Genomic DNA, 8,341 nt, shown 5'->3' on the forward strand with positions numbered 1-8,341 from the left:
AACTCTTCCGAGTTTCAAGTGTCAGAGACCAACAAAACCAGCAGCGTACGACGCCTACAGTTCGTCGAATAAATCGCGTGAACTCGGAGGCGCCATCGCTGGATGAAATTGTAGCTGCCATCAAGAGTATGAAATCCAATAGAGCGCCAGGGATAGATCGTATTTCAGCCGAAATGCTCAAAGCTGACCCATCTTTGTCAGCCCAGATGATGCATCAGCTTTTCAGCAATATATGGGAAACCGCAACTTTTCCGGTGGACTGGATGCAGGGCATATTGGTCAAAGTCCCTAAGAAAGGAGACCTAACGGAATGCGGTTACTGGCGTGGCATCACGTTGCTCTGTATTACTCTCAAAGTACTCTGTAAGGTAATCCTCAACCGGATTCAGGAGAAGATCGACGCTACTCTCCGGCGGCAGCAAGCTGGATTCCGTGCTGGCCGATCATGTGTAGACCATATCACAACGCTCCGCATTATATTGGAGCAGATCAACGAATTCCAGGACTCTCTTCTGCTGGTGTTCGTTGACTTCGAAAAGGCGTTCGACCGACTCAATCACGAAAACATCTGGGGCGCACTTAGGCGTAGAGGAGTTCCAGATAAGCTAGTCCATCTCATCGAGGCTCAGTACGAGGCGTTCTCGTGCAAGGTTTTGCACGACGGCGTCTTGTCCGACCCCATAAGGGTTACTGCTGGCGTGAGACAGGGCTGCATTTTATCACCGCTTCTGTTTCTCATCGTTATGGATGAGATATTAGTTGGAGCAATTGACAGTAGACCAAATCGAGGATTGCCTTGGAATCCTCTAACGATGGAGCAGCTAAATGACCTCGACCTAGCCGACGACATTGTCTTGCTCGCACAACGCCGAAACGATATGCAGAGCAAGTTAGATGACCTCTCCGAGAGCTCCCAGGCAGCAGGTCTCACAGTCAATGTAGCGAAAACTAAGTCTATGGTAGTGAACACTGACAATTCCACCAACTTTACAGTAGCGGGACAACAAGTTGAGCAGGTAGCCGTCTTTCAATATCTTGGTAGCCAAACAACGCCCGATGGTGGTACCAAGACTGATATAGCCACACGGATCAGGAAGGCCAGGGGTGCCTTTGCAGGTCTGCGAAACATTTGGCGCTCAAACCAGATCACTCTACGTACGAAAACCCGAATCTTTAATTCAAACGTTAAATCCGTACTGCTGTATGCCTGCGAAACGTGGTGCGTCTCAGTGGAGACAACGCAAAAACTGCAGGTATTCATTAACCGGTGCCTGCGATATATTATTCGTGCCTGGTGGCCTGATAATTGGATATCCAATGAGGAACTCCATCGTCGGTGTCATCAACGGCCGATAGCCACAGAAATTCGTGAGCGTAGGTGGAAGTGGATCGGACACACCTTGAGGAAAGGAGCGAACGAGGTTTGCAGAGCAGCACTCGACTGGAATCCACAAGGACAGCGTAGAAGAGGCAGACCCAGAGGCTCATGGAGACGGAGCTTAGCCAACGACATCCGGGCCGTAGACGAGAACCTGTCCTGGCGACAGATAAAAGCCATGGCGGGTAACCGTCAGCAGTGGAGATCTCTGACTTCATTCCTTTGTTCTGCCGGACCGGCGGACATGGACACATAAGTAAGTAAGTAAATTTTTCATTTTTCATTTTTCATTTTTCATTTTTCATTTTTCATTTTTCATTTTTCATTTTTCATTTTTCATTTTTCATTTTTCATTTTTCATTTTACAAAAAGCAGTCTTGAATGGTAAACACTGCTGAATGTCACCGAAAAGCGACTAAGAAGTGACAAAAAGTGATCAAATGATTAAAAAGTAATCAAACTGCAACCAAAAAGCGACCAAAAAGAAACCATACCGAGACCAAAAAGTGAGCATAGAACGATTAACCCAAAAGGTGACGAAAAATAGCTAAAATGTTACCAAAAAGTCATGCAAAAGAAACTAAAATGAACAAAAACAGACAAAAAATAACTAAAAAAGTGACCAAAAGTCACCTAAAAGTGATAGAAAAGTGAACTAAACATAAACTAAAATGGTCAAAAAGAAACTGAAAAGTGGCTAAAAAACAGTCAAGAAGTGACCAGGAACTAACCAAACTGTGACCGAAAAGTGACTGAAATTATCGTGACCACAAAGGGATTGAAAAGTGACCAAAAAGTGATCAACAAGTAACCAAAAATGACCAACAAACTGACCATGAAGTGTCCAAAAGGTGACTAAAAAGAGACTGCAAAGTGACCAAAGAGTGGCTAAGAAATGACCAAAAACGTAGTGATCTCTTGACGAAAAAGCATTCAAAAGTTACCAAAAAAAGTGGCCAATAAATGGTCAAATAAACAATAGATGACTAAAGAGATGACATGAAGTGACTAAAAAGTGATCAAAAATGTTAAGAAAGTCAAAAATGACTAAAAAGCTAACCAAGAAGTAATTAAGATATGACCAAAGTTTTCAAAAAGTAATCAGAAAGTGCCCAAGAAATGACCAAAAAGCGACCAAGAAGTGACCAAAAAGTAATAAAGAAACAATAGAGAAATGACCAAAAAGTGATCATAAAGTAACTACTATGACTAAAAAATGGTAGAAAACAAATGAAAAGTGACCAAAAAGTGACCTAAAAGGCACCAAAAAGCAATAAGGAAGTGACCAAAGGGTGATCAAAAACCGACCGAGAAATGGCCAAAGGCCAACCAAACAACGACCAGAAAGCAACCAAACAACCAATAAGCGAGCAGGAAGTAACCGAGAAGTGACCAAAAGGTACGCGAAAAGTGCGATCACGAAATAACTCAAAAATATCCAAAAAGCCACCAAAAAAGCACAACCAAAAATGACTAAATAAGATCACGTATTAAATCCGACTAAAGGGACCAAAAGGTGACGTAATAGTGACTAAAAATTCTAAAAGTTGTCATGAAGTGACCTTTCGGGGACTAACAAAAGTAACCTGAAAGTGATCAAAGAAATGACCAAAACAAAACCCAAAGGTGATAAAGTATCCAAAACACTATTAGGAAACAACCAAAAAGATTTTTGATCTCTTTGGGTAATCCAATAATAACTGAAATGATTAACCAAGAAGTGATAAAAATTACTAATAAGTTACCAAAAGGAGACCTAAAAGTCACCAAAAACTGACTAAGAAGTGACCAAAGAGAGATTAAAAAGTGACTGAGAAATAACAAGCAAGTTTCCATGAAGCTGTGCGATTAGCAAGTAACCAAAAAATGATCAAAAAGCAACCAAAAAGTGACCCAAAAGTTATCAAGAAATAGCCAAATATGAAAAGGTGTCCAAAAAGGAATAAAAAGTGTCCACAAAGTGTCCCAAAGTAACTCAAAAGAGATCATAAAATGGCCAAATAATCGCCAAAATGTTATTGAAAAGTGCGTAAGAAATGACCAAAAACAGTCAAAGAAGTTTCTAAAGAGTGACAGAAAAATGATCAAAAAGAAACTACAAAAGTGATCGAAAGTGATCGAATAAAAAATGTGACCAAAAATCGTTCAAAAAGAAATTGAGCAGAACCAAGTGGACCAAAATAGTAATCAAGATTAGAAAAGACCAACTAAAGATAGAAACATGAAAAGAGACACCTGTATGAAGCCAAACAAATAATTCAAAAACAGATTGAAAAAAAAATCAAAATGAGATAAATTAGGCATGAAAAATATATGGAAGTAACCAAAAACACTGTAAGGAATAATAAAAGACTTACATTTCGAGACCAAAAAGAAATCTAAAACTAGCACTTAAAGATGTCAAAAAAAGATCTAAACGTGACTAAAATGAATCACGAAGAGATAAATAAAACCAAAAAAACTCAAGAAAATACAACAAGCACTGCGGAAGCTTGCAAATCGTAGGCGAAATACGTATCTGTCGGTAATAAATATACATAGTAGAATTTAATTTGGAAAAACATTTCTTCTTTTCTTTAATTTCAAGAATATCGTGCCATTAACGTATATGATGGTGAAGAGTTAAATCTGTCATCAAAGTGAACAATGCAAGTTCGTATTTTTTGTTGTTCATATTTTCATATTTTCATATTTCAGTTTTGATTTTTCATTTAAAAAGCTTTTCAGTTTTGCTTTTATTTTCAATGAAGCTCTACAAAAAACTTTGCAATCGGATAGTTTTGAACAACTGAAAACTTTTGAAATAAAATGGACTCATGAAAGTGCTAAACACAGCTGGAAAAAAATAATCTCGCATCCATGTTTTCGTTGGAATCGATGGAGACACCATGTTTAGTACAATTATGAAGTTTTATATGATACTTTGCCCTTCGGGTTTTGGATCTACAAGACATTTTCAATCGTTATATATACATTTACTAGCTGACCCGACAAACTTCGTATTGCCACAAATTAACCTGTGTTGTACATAAATCATGAATCTCGGATGATCTTTGTCACTATCTCGAGTTTTGCAAGCCCCCCAGTGAGCGGCGCTTCCGACGGCGGGTCACCGGCAACACTCGCGACCGGCTCGTCCTGAATGATCTAGTGGTACTATAGATAGTTTTTGTGGTCTTGTTATTGATTAATGTTTTATGGAAGAGTCTCGAATTTCTCGAGTTGGATTAGTTTTTGAGTTTCGCAAAAATTTCTGTTTTATTTGTATGAGAGTCCATATCCCCCTACCACAGGGGTGAGAGGTCTCTAACTATCATAAAATAAATTCAAGACTCAAAAATCTCCTACATGCTAAATTTGGTTCCATTTGCTTGATTAGTACTCAAATTATAAGGAAATTTGTATTTCATTTGTATGGGAGCCCACCCTCTTAAAAGGGAAAGGGGTCGTAATACACCACAGAAAAAAAATCTGCCATCTAAAACTCTCACATGCCAAATTTGGTTCCATTTGCTTGATTAGTTCTAAAGTTATGAGCAAATTTGTATTTCGTTTGAATAGGAGCCCCCCCCTCCTAAAAAGGTAAGAAGTCCTAATTCATAATGGGAAAAATGGTTGCCTCCAAAAACACCCACATGCCAAATATGGTTCCATTTGCTTGATTAGTTCTCGAATTATGAGGAAATTTGTATTTCATTTGTGTAGAAGCCCCCCCTCTTGAAGTGTGGAAGGATCCTAATTCACCGTAGAAAATATTTTTGCCTCCAAAAACCTCCACATGCCGAATTTGGTTCTATTTGCTTGATTAGTTCTCGAGTTATGGGAAAATTTGTATTTCATTTGTATTGGAGCCCCCCCCTCCTAATGTGGGAAGAGGTCCTAATTCATCACAGAAAAAATTCTTGCCTCCAAAAACACCTACACGCCAAATTTGGTTCCATTTGCTGGATTAGTTCTCGAGTTATGAGGAAATTTGTATTTCGTTTGTATAGGACCCCCCCCTCCTAAAGTGGGGGGGGGGGGTCCCAATTCATCATTGAAAAAAAATTGTCTCCAAAAACACACATATGCCAAATTTGGTTCAATTCGCTTGATTAGTTCTCGAGTTATGAGGAAATTTGTATTTCATTTGTACAGGAGCCCCTCCTCTTAAAGTGGGGAGGGGTCCTAATTCACCATAGAAAATTTTCTTGCTCTCGAAAACCTTCACATGCCAAATTTGGTTGCATTTGCTTGATTAGTTCTCGAGTTATGAGGAAATTTGTATGGAAGCCCCCCCTCTTAAAGGGGAGAGGAGTTATAATTCCTCTTATAAAGAGGGGAGGGGTCTCAATTCACCATAGAATAAATTCTTGTCACCAAAAAAAACACCCACATGCCAAATGTTGTTCTATTTGCTTGATTAGTTCTCGAGTTAGGAGGAAATTTGTATTTCATTTGTACAGGAGCCCCCCCTCTTAGAGTGGGGAGGGGTCCTAATTCACCGTAGAAAATTTTCCTGCCCTCGAAAACCTTCACATGCCAAATTTGGTTCCATTTGCTTGATTAGTTCTCGAGTTATGAGGAAATTTGTATGGAAGCCCCCCCTCTTAAAGGGGAGAGGAGTTACAATTCCCTTTATAAAGAGGGAGGGGTCTCAATTTACCATAGAATAAATTCTTGTAACCGAAAACACCCACATGCCAAATTTGGTTCTATTTGCTTGATTAGTTCTCGAGTTATGAGGAAATTTGAATTTCATTTGTATAGGAGCTCCCCCTCCTAAAGTGGGGAGAGGTTCTTATTGATCATAGAAAAAATTCTTGCCTCCAAAAACACCTACATGCCAAATTTGGTTCCATTTGCTTGATTAGCTCTCGAGTTATAAGGAAATTTGTATTTAGTTTGTATAGGAGCCCCCCCCCCACTTAAAGTGGGGAGGGGTCCCAATTCATCATAGAAAAAAATTTTGTCTCCAAAACCACACACATGCCAAATTTGGTTCCATTTGCTTGATTAGTTCTCGAGTTATGAGGAAATTGGTATTTCATTTGTACAGGAGCCCCCCCTCTTAAAGTGAGGAGGGGTCTTAATTCAACATAGAAAATTTTCTTGCCCTCGAAAACTTTCACATGCCAAATTTGGTTCCATTTGCTTGATTAGTTCTCGAGTTATGAGGAAATTTGTATGGAAACCCCCCCCCTCTTAAAGGGGAGAGGAGTTATAATTCCCCTTATAAAGAGGGGAGGGGTCTCAAATTACCCTAGAATAAATTCTTGTCACCGAAAACACCCACATGCCAAATTTGGTTCTATTTGCTTGATTAGTTCTCGAGTTATGCAGAAATTTGTGTTTCATTTGTATGGGAGCCCCCCCTCTTAGTGGGGGGAGGGGTCTTTAACCATCACTAAAACCTTTCCTGGCCCCAACAACCTCTACATGCAAATTTTCACGCCGATTGGTTCAGTAGTTTTTGATTCTATAAGGAACACAGGACAGACAGACAGACAGACAGACAGACAGACAGACAGACAGACAGACAGACAGACAGACAGACAGACAGAAATCCTTCTTTATAGGTATAGATAGATTATACAGAAACTTTTGCTAAATGTTGAAATGCAAGCCACGCAGCAACTATATTGATTTGAACAACACTGGAATTCAAATTCACAGCTATACCAAAGTGATGAAAATCACAAAACAATTAATATTGTTAACATATCATTATTCTTTACTAAACCTTTAATAATAAAACTCACCAGCACCAGAACCAGAACCCTTCCAGTTTGATAAAATCTCCAAACCAACGCAACGGCAGCCCCGGAGCGACCGTTTGTCCGAACTTGATTGCCGTATTTTCCCGAGCAAACAAGGTGAGACACGAATTGTATCCGGTTTAGGACTTGTTTTGTGGTGGTCGAATTGCAAGAGCGTTGTTAATCCAATAAATATGCTAAAATGGACTGCACGAAACTTCGGAACCGGCTAAACCTCCGGAAACTGTTCTTAGCTGGTCGGGCGGAAACCGGAACCGTTTGCCAGAAGTAGAAGACAGACTTCGCCATATATTTATTACAAATATTAGTTTCTGTCTCGTTTACTAGAAAAATGTTCAACACAAGAAAAACTTTTGCATCCTCCGGTGCCGCCCGGCAACCGCTAAGGTCCTGCCTGATCCGGGCCCGGCTGTGCCAGCCAGGGTGTGCTGCTCTGCAGACTATCCCGGCAGAAAGATTTCATACCGACTGGTGCTGCCAGAGTTGGGAAAATCCACACAGCCAGCGAGTGTACCGTGCTGTGGGCGGCAGCGAACAGCACACAGCACAGACAGGAGGCAGCTGGAAATTGGATAGAGGACATATTTCACACTCTCTGGCAGCTTCAACGCTATTCGAAACCGAAACTTCCTCTCTAGCCGCACCGGTGTGTGATACAAGCGCCACTGCAACATAGTCAACAGCTTGTTAAAGCTAAATTTGAGATACGTTCGTTAAACAAGTTCTAATTGACTAAAATGAAATATTAGAGCACACGAGTTTACTGCGGTCTTGCATTTTATTGGGAAGAGTTGGAGATTATTTACTGCTTCTGGTGCTTCTACACTGCTGCCAAGCCAAATTTTGGCTTTCAGTATCGAATATCTTCTATTTCAACCTTTATATGGTTTTCTTTTCGCCTAACCGCACCTGTTTTCCAATAAAGGGGCTCTTTCTTTTCAAACCTTCAACTGTAATTAACACACTACACTTTTCGGCTAGGCTATAGGTAAACGAGAAAATTGATTTGACAATGTTTGCCTTCGAAGATCGCTCACCGACCGAACCCTGACGGCAATTCAGATTACGGTAACCGATCCGAGCTGAAAAATAAACATTTTTCCGCCAGCCAACACGGTGAGGACACCCGAGCGTAACCGGTAATCGTTTTCCTGAAATGTACACGACCGAAAGCCCCACGCGATAATATTTCGGTCAGGTATTG

Source organism: Sabethes cyaneus, chromosome 3, assembly GCF_943734655.1.
Source record: "Sabethes cyaneus chromosome 3, idSabCyanKW18_F2, whole genome shotgun sequence".
Lineage (NCBI taxonomy): Eukaryota > Metazoa > Arthropoda > Insecta > Diptera > Culicidae > Sabethes > Sabethes cyaneus.